The 12,491-nt window shown below is 37.8% G+C and overlaps 1 long non-coding RNA gene across 4 annotated transcripts; it reads left to right on the top strand.

The window, feature by feature from the left end:
* The first annotated feature begins 1,798 nt into the window (after positions 1–1,798).
* LOC118561575 lies at positions 1,799–5,943 on the top strand. Of its 4 annotated transcripts, none has more exons than XR_004930144.1 (6): positions 1,799–2,278; positions 4,277–4,410; positions 4,516–4,644; positions 4,744–4,885; positions 5,488–5,616; positions 5,717–5,943. It is a non-coding gene; the product is annotated as an uncharacterized LOC118561575 (long non-coding RNA). The 4 variants fall into 4 exon arrangements; XR_004930143.1 differs by having other exon boundaries at positions 1,938–2,037; XR_004930142.1 differs by lacking the exon at positions 1,799–2,278 and having other exon boundaries at positions 2,387–4,410.
* The last annotated feature ends 6,548 nt before the right edge of the window (positions 5,944–12,491 follow it).

Here is a 12,491-nt window from a genome sequence, read left to right as displayed (position 1 = left end):
TTAAGTCCTCTGCTCAACTTTCTAGAGTGGTGAAGCATTATTTTTACTTCAGTGGTGATTCTTAATGTTTGCAAAACATTACAGTTAGTGTGAGGAAAATAAACACTAAAAGGGTTTTCAGGACTTAAAGCTATAGTTTGTAATCCTGTCCAGAAACACCTTCTGTTATACTGGGTAAAATCTTCGTTCCATCCTGAAAGTAGTTAATGCATTATGTATTCACAAAATAGAGGTTAAAAAATAGTTCTCTGTAAAACTGTAACCAATCTTTACCGTTCAGTCCGGATGCCATGGATTTTTCTGAGCTTTGTTCCTGCTCTCACCCATACTCACCCACCTCTGTCCCTCAAGTTTCGGGTTATCACCTTATCTACTGGTTGTCCTTCATGCCAATCATTCGGATGTGCTCACATAACACCAGTGTCCATGCTCTTTCCTTTCTAGTTTCCACTTGCTGGCTGCGCATGCGCACTTCTAGTGTTTATGTATCCAGTTAGCTTAGCGGCTAGGTCAGCGGTTAGCTTAGCGATTAGCCGTTCATTGTAGCTCTGCTGCTCTCACTGTATACTTTGAACATGGCTGAGAGTCACAAGAAACGAACCAGGGTGGATTTGGGAGATTTTTTCAGGCAAATGGCACAGTAAATGGCAAGTATCTTTATTTAAGAAAATTAAAATGGTTCCTCTTTAAAATCTTTATCTAGCAAATACATTTCTCTGCTTACTCCTGAATTGCTGAAAGGCTGATAAATGTCATGTCGTCTGCAAATGTTGTATTACTTTTCCAAAAATTTATCATTTCAGTCACAACAAACCCACTTGAACTGTTTGTACCTGAAAAGCTTTGTCTTAGTCTCCTTTAACCAAAGTTTCGGTTAAAGTCTTAATAGAGTTTAGCAAACTCCTCAAATTTACTGAAATGGTTTTGAGAGCATGCTTGAGGTGTTTGCCTGAGTTGCAGATCTTCTACCTGGGGGTATTGTCTGGGCAGAGTTTTGCAGACTGGATGCAATTATGTAATCCATCTCGGAGTGTTTAAGGAGCTGCCAGACAATCACAAGTTGCCTACAATCAACCGTACAGGTTAGGGTGCAAGCCAAAGACTAACTTTCTCAAAAGTCTTTTGAACACTTTTTTTTTTCTTTCCCCACGTTTTTCAGAGCCAAAGATCTTGGTTGTTCCTCCTCCTTGAGCAACTATTCCTTTCCAAACCACTTTCTGATCTTCCCAAAGTACACTGTAAATAATATCCGTAGAATTAACAGTGAATTCCTGTAAAATCATGACATAAAAAAACTGTAGATGCAAAAACAATGAAGCATTGTGTAATTTACAATGATAAACTGTAAAACTCCTAACCAAATACAACTGTTCATTTTACAGTAAGAATATGTTGAATAGATCAGAATTTTTTGTATAATTTGCAAATTAATGTAATTTAAACACAAATAAACTGTAATGCCAAAAAAAAAAGTCATACAGTTAAAATTACATCATTGCCCTGTTAAAAAAAGTCAGTAGCCTAGGCTCTTTGGCACATTTCATAAAACGAGTTTTTGCCTCGGCAACCGCCCGAGCCGCATGTCGCTTGGACTGCCGATACCCATCAGCTGCCTCTGGAATCCCACAGGCAGGGAGCACTGAGTCCATTAATGGTACTCATCATAAGGGGTCTTTGGGCTGCGCTTCGTCTGATCCCTAACCTAATTTCGTTTACCATTTCGTAAAACTCTAAACCAAATAAAACTGTTAATGTGTTTAAAAGACAATAACTTTTTTTAGAATAAATTAGGAAAGGGGAGCTTTATGTAGGTCTAGTTAACACGGGATGCCTATCCATGATGATATTTGAATGGAAAACGCAGCAGAATCAAACCATGGTGATCCACACTCCAAACCAGTTGGTGGCGGTAATGCACCGTTTCGTTGCGTGCCAACCGTCAGAAAAATTCATAAAGAAGAAGAAGAAGAATCAAACCATGGCCATCTGGTGCTGCTGCTCTACATATATTGGAATTTTTCATGGAACCAACTATTGGTAAGTAAACAATTTTATTTTCTGTTTATTCCTGCTATGTAGAATAGTTTATTTTACAAAAACTTTGTTCTTTGCAGGAGAATATAAAATTATTTTGGTTCAAATGTTAGCTCCGCCCATTCACAGGCTGTAGTTGCGCTGCTTCAGCGTCAACGTCCCACCACACAGTGGTTACTAGCTAGGTTGGTACACGTGTGTGTTCGGCTCTCTGGCAGTGGCCCTTAACAGACACCAAGTTTGAGTAAGTAATGTCTCTGGTTCGAGCATCAGGTTAAGTCAAAAGACAATTTTGTGAAACAAAACGGCGCGTTTTTATTGATTTCACTGGCTGATAGGCGGAAGACTGACAACTTCACATTGATACTGGCTGCTAGCAGCTAATAGCTATTTTGCCTGTTTCTAGCTCCCCACGCCATGATTCATTGTCATTTTTGCGGGAGAACATTGCACACGTTAAAGGGTTATGTGTTGCATTGTAGGGTTCATAGAAACGAACCACGCTGCGTGTTCAAGTGTGAGAGTACTGACTGCAGGCAGACATTTTGTACATATGCATCATTTAAGTGTCACTTCTATCGAAAGCACAATGTCCCAGCGCCGTTTGCTAATGCTAACACAGCCATTATATCAAGTTTTATTTGCGCCATGTCACTGTGTTCAGACCGATTTCAGACTGTGCAGGAACTTCTTGTACACTTAAAAAAACATTTAGTGGAGGGAAGATCTGTAAAGTGTCATGTGGCAGGTTGTCAAAGCACATTTACTTTAAAAGTAAATTTGTACAATTGTTTTGTTCTATTTATTTAGTCATTTGGCTCAGGCTTTTATCCAAAGCAACGTGCATACAAATACCTACGGGGCCATTCTCCCCTAGAGCAACATGGGGTTAAGTGCCTTGCTAGGGGCTAGCTTCAACCCCTGACTTCTGTGGCTACTGGCATGATAACCAAGTTCCTTTACCCCATCGCCACCACCATCTTAGTCAAGATACCAGCTCTGTAGCATTGCTAACTGAAATACGATGAATCAAATAACATGTATGAAATAATGTTGACACGTTGTCAAACTAATTGCCTGAGTATTTTTTTAGCAAAAACGATTTCATTTCATGGGCAAAATGACATGTTCTGCTCAAAGGACAACTTCGGTCCATTTCAACAAGAGCTCTATTGCTGAAGCTACTCGAGACTTGCCAGTACTGAAGACGCAAAACATTTTGGTCCAACTTGTATAGGTTTATTTGAACAGAGAATTAGCTCTGATAGCTAACCCATGGGGGCAGAACTTTACACTGTTTTATCATATCATTTGTTTAAATTTTGTATATGGCTGCTTGCACAAACACACTGTTTTTAACTACTTTTTAAGCATTTCTAGTCATACACATTACAGTGTTGTGTTGTACTGTGTCAGCTGGTGTTGTATAGCTTTGGCGTTGACATTTGGAGTGTTAAATTCACAATTTAAAGTTATGCCCCCATGGATTAGCTGTCAGTGCTAATTCTCTGTTCAAGGAAACCTATAGGATTTAGACCAAAATTTCTCACGTCTTCAGTCCTGGCAAGTCTCAAGTAGCATGAGCAATAGAGCTCTTGTTGAAATTGACCGAAGTTGTCCTTTAACTTAGGAATCTATACATTATACCAAAGGTGTCTGTCATCAAGAGGGAAAAAAAAGACATTGATATGTCAATAGACAGAGTGTAGTGTCTAATGTCTATAGGCCTTAAGGTTCACTCTCCCATAATTCAAAGGAACCAACTTTCTTTTAAAAGTCTGACCATGCTGAGCATAAATCAGAATGTTAACACTGAACATTTTGGGTTGCACTACATGTTTCAGGTAGTCAATGTATTTCCATACATTGAAAATGCAATGGAAACACATTACAGAAACATGACTCTCCATGAGCTAGGGGAAGGTGTAATGCAATTTGCAATGTTTGGAAATACACTGACTACCTGAAACATGTAGTGCAAAATTTTCAATGTAAACATTTTAATTCATGTTAAGCATGATGGGACCTTTAAAAAAATCTATATATTTTTTTTAAAGTTGGATTATGTGGGGGGTTCACGGTTGGCCCCTTAGCTCCCCGCCTACCAGTTAAACTTTAATTAATGGAAAACTGTAACCCGTATTCTCACCTTTTTTGTCTTTTCCTTTGTACTGATTTGACTAGTTGAGATGGTTGTATCATTTATAGTAGTATGTGTTTCTTCTCTCTTCTGTTAACCTAGATGTTTCTTCTCTATTAATCCGGAGAAGGGGACAAAAGTGGAACAAACAAAAACAAAACGGCTCCATGTGAATCCAAGAGTCCTTACTTTGATTCAGGACCTCTCAGACCATGAATGGTGAGCTATTTAAAAAGGTATGTGTGCTAGTGCTAATGCTACTGCTGTCCTTGATTATTGACTGACTTTACTAATGAAACTAATGGAGAATATGTGTTTCTGTCTCTTCTCTATTCCATTAGTTGTTCCTTCAGGTGACCATGAACACCCATGTTTCTCTAGATGTTCTTCTAGAAGCAATGCAGTTGCATCTTAATCAAGCCTTTACCATGATTCACAAGCTCTCCATGAATGGCGAGCTATTTAAAAAGGTATGTGTGCTAGTGCTACTGTTATCTTTGATTATTGACTGACTTTACTAATGAAACTAATGGAGAATATGTGTTTCTGTCTCTTCTCTATTCCATTAGTTGTTCCTTCAAGTGGCCGCGATAGTGAACACCCATGTTTCTCTAGATGTTCTTCTGGAAGCAATGCAGTTGCATCTTAATCTAAGCTTCTGTAACTTGATTCATGACCTTTTCAACCATGAATGGCGAGCTGTTTGAAAAGGTACAGTACAGGCCAAAAGTTTGGACACACCTTCTCAATCAATGTTTCCTTTATTACCATGTCTATTTCCATTGTAGATTATTGTTGAAGGCATCAAAACTATGAATGAACACGTGGGAATTATTTTCAGTGCATCCAGAGAGTATTCACACCCCTCTCAATGTTTCAGCATTTGTTGCATTGCAGTCATCTCCTTCAGTCAAATAAGTTAATTTTTTTTCTCCCTGATCTAGGATCCGTGCCCCATAATGACAGCAAAATACAGAATTGTAGAAGTTTTTGCAAATCGTTAAACTGAAATATCCACATGGGCATAAGTATTCACACCCTATGTTATAACACTCAATAACACTCTTGCTGTCATTATGGATCACTGAGTCTAGATCAAGGAGAAAAAAATGAACTTATTTGACTGAAGGAGATGCAATGCAACAAATGCTGAAACATTGAGAGGGGTGTGAATACTTTCAGGATGCACTGTACATAATTCCCACGTGTTCAATGTACGTGTGCTAATGCTACTGTTGTCCTTGATTATTGACTGACTTTACTAATGAAACTAATGGAGAATATGTGTTTCTGTCTCTTCTCTATTCCATTAGTTGTTCCTTCAAGTGGCTGTGAACACCCATGTTTATCTAGATGTTCTTCTAGAAGCAATGCAGTTGCATCTTAATCAAGCCTTTACCATGATTCACAAGCTCTCCATGAATGGCGAGCTATTTAAAAAGGTATGTGTGCTAGTGCTACTGTTATCTTTGATTATTGACTGACTTTACTAATGAAACTAATGGAGATTATTGTGTTTGTTTCTCTTCTCTATTCCCCTAGGTGTTCCTTCAAAGTGATGGAGCCGATGAACACCTATATCACCATTTTTCGTGGCTCGCTATTAACAAGGTTCACATTTATTCACTCACTCACTACCACACCTCACTCATAATTCCTCTCTCTCACAAACACAAGTGCAACCACACACACACACACACACACACACACTTTAATGATCTCTTTCTCATTATTTTTTCAACAATAAATTTGCATTATTGTGAATTGTATAATGTCTGACGAGTGGTTTGTTACAGCCTGACTTTTCATTTAGAAGTAATTTGAAGCAATGTAGATAGACTGTTATATATATATATATATATATATATATATATATATATATATATATATATATATATATATTATTTTTTTTTGTTAAAAATACAGTACAAATGTAAACATCTTTAAAAAAAGAAATCTGTTGTTTTTACGGAAAAAAACTGGCAGCTGTGGTTGCCAGAATAATCCCGTTAAAAATACAGTACAAATGTAAACGTCTTTAAAAAAGAAACCTGTTGTTTTTACGGAAAAAAACTGGCAGCTGTGGTTGCCAGAATAATCCCGTTAAAAATACAGTACAAATGTAAACGTCTTTAAAAAATAAATCTGTTGTTTTTACGGAAAAAAACTGGCAGCTGTGGTTGCCAGAATAATCCCGTTAAAAATACAGTACAAATGTAAACAACATTACAAAACAACTTGTAAATTTCACATCCTAAAACTGCTTATTGTACATTGAATAACTGCAAAATGTACATTTAGTCATCATTTATTGTACATTAAATCCCAGTAAAATGTACAAGTTGTTCCGTAATGTTGTTAACATTTTTGTTGTATTTTCTACGGGATTATTCTGGCAACCACAGCTGCCAGTTTTTTTCCGTAAAAACAACGGATTTTTTTTTACAGTGTACCTCTTGCATAACACCCCAGTTGCACGGTCGTCTCCCACAGCTCATTCATCTTTGAGTCTTCTGCCTTCCCACTCTCCCATTCACCAGCCACTCAGCAGCACCCATCCCTCTGGAAAGTTTGCTGTACCTTCCCTTAAGACCAGACTGAAACCTCTCCCTCCGGACCACCTACTCCCTTCTGACACAAGAACAATCATTGTTTCTTCAATAGATCCTTTTTTCCTTGTTTCCTTCTCCTGCATGTGGGTCATGGATTATCTCTCATCATGACATTTACATTTGTGATGGTACTACATAAACTTATTATTTTCTTATAGGTTTTTTACCTACCTTACCATTATGTTTAAAGGGCATTGTATTCCCCTCACTGAATGGATTTACTAAAATTAAAGCTTGTCATTTAACAAGAATAAGTCTGTGATTAAACTACTACAACAAAAACTAAATTTCTTTTCAGTATTTACACATATTTCCAATGAATGCCAACAAACTAATCTTTATATTTGCCAGAGTGAAACACTGTTTTGTCTTAAATAAACTGAAATATTAGAATTTGTAAATTTCTTAAACTTGGTTATTGTCAAAGATGAGCAACATCTTCTTGTTCAGCATGTTGTCTTTTTGTTTTTTGCAAGCAGGATATTGTTTCATGTTGATTTTTCCACTGGCAGACAATAGTGTTTATTCAGAATTAACAGATCATGACAAGACATGTAATAAACTTATTATGTTCACTTAAGTTGTAGCCATTTATTTGTTAAAACATCAAATTACCAATCTCCTGTTTTTTGCATTATCCAGTTACAGAAGTGTTTGTAGTAATTCAATCAGGAGAGACACACAGAATAGGCAATTAGAGATATTTATTGGCATAAATTAGAAAAGTTCTCTGGCACTTGTACCCCGGCAGATGATGTGAAAGTTGTGAATGTCTATGAGCTTGGATGTTAATATTATGATTAGGATTAGTAAAGTCTTCCCCCTGGGGTCTGGACACTGGTGGAGGAGTCTGTAGGGGAGAAGTAGTCAGGTGAAGATTGAGAGCGTGAAGGAGGAGATGGGGTGAAGGAGGGTCAAAGCTCAGCTGAAGAGCAGTAGAATCAATGAGTTAGGCATTTAATAAGCAAAGTTTTGGGGGATGGTAGGATGGCTGGTGCACGGATGCTTGACGAGGCAATCAGTGGATGCTGGTGCGCCGGGGCGTGAGTCTTCCAGCTTGAACTTTCGTTTAAACTTCATGATTTACATACTTGTAAAAAATATTATGTTCTTGCCACTCTCATCTTAGAAAAATAACTTTGCTTTTCTCCTCCAAACAGATTAATAAAAAGTGAAACAAACAAGAACTACTTTGACATTAGAGGGTATCTTGGTGGAGGCGCATGCTTGCTTCACCATGTTGTCTCCACATGATAGACTTAGAGGACAGCATATAAGTTCTGCAAATGCCTGTAGCAAGGTTTCAAATGGGGTCAGCATACTGAGAAAAAATCCTCATGGGGGAAAGACTAAAAAGTAAAAAAAAGGGATAGCACAGTTTATTTAAGCTTTTTCAAGTAATAAAAAGCTCAAATGACAGTATGAGAATTACCAAATGAAAACCATGGGGATTTAGACTGCAAATCAAAAACATTCTGATTCACTGTCTCTGGCACATACATCTTTCTCAGACTATGTCATCTACTCTCTTAGAGATGCCTCAGAGTATATTACACAGTTACAGACTTGTATCTCGATCTGGCATTGTGCCCGGATTTAGGGCTTAGCATATGGCCACTGGCCATGGGGCTATGGAGGGTGAGGAGAGGGGAGGAAAGAAAAAGAGAAATGAGGGTTGGAAAAAAGAACGACAGCACCAAAGCTGGCAGAAGAAATGCTTCAATGTCATTTTCTATGCCAGCTGGAGCAGAAGAGTTGCACGCTCCGAGATGCTGTATACACAGACAAAATGAGCTGGCACCACCAGTTGCAAAAAATCTGCAGTGCCACAGTAACACTTTCCAATATGTATACTTACACCTTCTCCCTCATGAGCTACACCTACAGTTGCACTTTTTACCCTTGAACAGTGAATGAGCCTCATTCCCTTTGTCATGCTACGTGAGGCATGAGATGTGTGTGAATTTTTGACAGCCAGCAGAGTTTGCTGGGTTATTATGGCAGGCTCGTGGGCCTTGTCAAAATGCATGTGAGAAAATGCAGAGTGACAGATGTAGCCTTTCTGCTCTTGCACACTAACGTGGTTATTCTCCCACCGCCCCGCTTCACTGATCCTACACACACATGCACTTTTGTTGATTCAGTCACCATGTGCGCACACTCATGGTGCTTCGGCATTTCCAGTCACCACAGTTTCTTATCACATGAGCAGACATGGACATGCAGTCCATTCTGACGTGTCTAGACCCCACTGTGGGAATTTATCAGAAGTCCTGACTGTTTATTCTTTTAATCCCAGGGAAAACAAGCAGTGGAGTTTAAGGATGTCATTTGAGTGACTTCCATATTAAAAACTGCCACTTAAAACATTTCCAGACGGATATTGTTTGAGACAACAAATCTCTCTGACCTAATCATCTCCGAGATAATAAATCAAAGTCGTTTTAACTTTAATGAATTTCTACCACGTTCCGATTGAGTTCAGAGATGAGGCTCCTTTTAGTCCATTGAAGCATGTCGCCGAGGGCCCTATCAGATCATATATCAATGCCACTTCCCCTTTCCACATTTTCTCCCAACACATTATCACCAGTGCTGTCAGATACCAGTACAAATGAGAAAACAATGGGGAGATGAGAGTGAGCTGTTGCATATTCATAGGGAGGATAAGGATACAAGTGGGACATTGTGGGGCTTTATCGGCACTAACAGGATCTAAGCCATGGTAATTCATGCTAAATCCAAACTAAATCAGCCCTGTGCTGTTTTTCTGGAAGAAAGAAAAACAAAAAATAGTTGTGTCACATCTTCAGAGTGTTTTTGTGATCTGTTTTCATGTCGTCTCTATCCCCGTTGCATTTATCACAACAAGTGATAGTCAAGATATTGCTTATTCTTCTCATTTCCTCCAGTCTGTCGTGTCATGAGCTGGAGGCAAAGAGAGGGAAGCAAGCAAAGGAGTCAAGAAAACAAATGAAAAAAAAAACAGAAATCGTTTTTGCCTCTGTTAAAAGAGCCATACTACAAAAAATAAATGTTTCAGCCGTTTTTGAAAGGCATAAACGTTGCTCTCATAGATAGCAAATACACAACCTTGAGGGAGGACCTAGTATTTTTTGTTCTGACCTAATGTTCTGTTTCTCCACCTAAAATGGTTGACCTTTAGACACTCTGACTTAGCCATTTCGTAAAACCAAGATGTTCCTCAGAGACCAAAATAAGGGTATTAGTATTTGACTGTATGACCTGTCCTAAAGGCTTCTGGGTAGAGGAAGTGACCCTGGCGACCTGTATGTATCTGGTGCACAAATGGTGTCTTTTTTATTTCTGTATGAGTGTTTTTTTCAGGATGTATACTGTTTGTGATATTCATATTTTTATCATCTGGGAAGAAGAAAAAAAAATACAGAGGACTAAGCATTTTTTTTATTAGTGGCACAGGATTTCTAAAGGGGAGACAGAAACCCATTATAGCCCTCAATAGAGTCACTTAGCGCAATGTTTTTGATTTGTTTGGCTCAAACAATCAATCCATTTTAAGGCCATTTCAGCACATTCAATAAAATATGTGAAGTGATCAATGCAGTTGGTATGACAGAGGTCACCTTCAGTGTCAAGCTTACTTCACAGAGTGTATTTTCTGGCAGATTTAAGTGCAAAGCAAATGTACATGGGGTGCAGTAGGATTTAATAATTCATCCATTTTACAGGTTGAACTAACACTCAAGATTGGGTAAATGCGAACAATTCAAAGTTTTAGCAATATTTCAGAGAAAACTTAAGATTCACTGTTTCTATGTTTTCAGGAATAGAGCTAAGATTTTATAATTCCCAAATGGTTTTTAAGAATTATATCAATGTAGAATTATTTTGTCCAGGACTCAATTATCCATATTAGCTTCAATTTTCATGCTTATCTCATTCTAAAGTGGCCCTAAAGCCAAAAAAAAAAAAAGTATCGAACATGTGTATTCGTGTATTTTTTAAAAAGATCTGTCAAATAGCCCCTTCATAGCAGATATCAAATTTTGAGTCGTTAGAAACGAATGACTTGCCAGATAAGTTCTACCACGGTGGGTCAAGGGAAGGCCCAGGAGCTGGTTTGGAACAGGTTTTCATTGAGTAACTATTTAATCCTCTTATGTTTTACTTTTAGCTGTAATGGAGGTTTACAACACAGGGACATGGTCTATCTAACAAAATTATCCATGCAAGTATCTCAGCAAAAAGATGTTCTGTTATCTTTGTCTTAATTTAAACAGCATGAACAAATCAGAATCAGAAACAGACATTAAAGTATGTCTGATTCCGATTTGTTCATACTGTTTAAAGAACAAATGGTGTTTATTAGCCAATTTCTAATCTGTACCTGTGGTGTTAAAATGGGAGCTGCACAGTGTTTTAAAGCACACATGAAAAGATGAGCTCATGTTGTCCAGAGATAAAGTAACTTTTTACTAAAAGGTAATGTCCGCATTTTTACAGTTTTCTTTCCTCAAATTGGGGAGATTAAAAAAGTTAACTAATTTGTCCTTTGCTCTGGTGCCACTTGACATTGGAACTAAAAACAAAACAAAATCCCAGTTTATCAGTGCCAGACCCAGTGGTTAAAGTGGTAGAAACACAAATGACTGTTAATGAACAATTACAAACACCAAATTACCTCTAGAACTAGTTTATTGAAAAACCCTCATAGTGCTTATAAATCATACACCACCTATCCGTTGCTCTGTCATCATTCTTAATTTCTGCCAGGGACTCAAAATGCTGCTGCCCAAAAAGTGTTGGAGGCCCCTTAAAGGCTTATGTAACTGTTGTCAGTAAGCACATGAAGTATTCTTTATTAGCCAGCTGTCAACAAAATAGGGCAACTCAAGATCTCACTCCTTTGCAACAGCGTGTCAAACTTAAAGCACTCATATGTGAGAGTAATATTAATGGCTTGCACTAACTTCACATGTACTGACAATACATTAATAGTGCTTCACAAAACAGACTTCTTTTTTAGAGGTTAGACTTAAAATACTGTAAAAAGCCAACTAATAAGCTACACCTTAAATCTCCAGACCAGACTAACTGATATTTTTCTGAAAAAATAATAACTACCAGGTGTATCTATTCTAGCATGACTGCTTTGTTCTGATTTTTATGCATATGCTGTATATGAATTTGTCCATGTTACTTTTTTTATTGGCAATAAAGGATTTGGATTAATAAAGCTATTTGAAACTTCATTGATAAGAAAGATATAGGTAATAAATAAAGGTACCATGAGTATGGAAAACAGTTTAATGCAATGATATTGAAAGAGATGGCTCTGAGCCACAGCACGGTGGGATTTGAGGATTAGAAGGTGAACTGCGCTATGTTGGACTCCTGCTCAGTATAATTTCCTGACTATAGGGATTCAGACACTGAAAAGAACAACTAAACACAACCTTCTTTGGGGTTCTAGTTATCATCAATGTCTTCTTTTGAGTAAAAGTAATTAACTTTGGTGCCCTGAGTTTCTCTTTAACAACACTGTGGTCAGTTGAAGTTGTAAAAGTGTGTGTTTAGATGGTTTCTCTATTTTGTGTGGCACTGGTTTAGAACAGAATGGAATAAAGTAGAACCGAATAGAATAATCCTTTATTGTCCCTCAGTGGGGGAAATTCAGATGTATCAGCAGCAAGAAAGGCAGACACTCCACAACAGAAGAACAA

This window comes from Fundulus heteroclitus, unplaced genomic scaffold, assembly GCF_011125445.2.
Source record: "Fundulus heteroclitus isolate FHET01 unplaced genomic scaffold, MU-UCD_Fhet_4.1 scaffold_67, whole genome shotgun sequence".
In the NCBI taxonomy this organism is placed as follows: domain Eukaryota; kingdom Metazoa; phylum Chordata; class Actinopteri; order Cyprinodontiformes; family Fundulidae; genus Fundulus; species Fundulus heteroclitus.
Note: the sequence above shows the minus strand (reverse complement) of the source record. Positions and strands in the feature narration are given on the sequence as shown.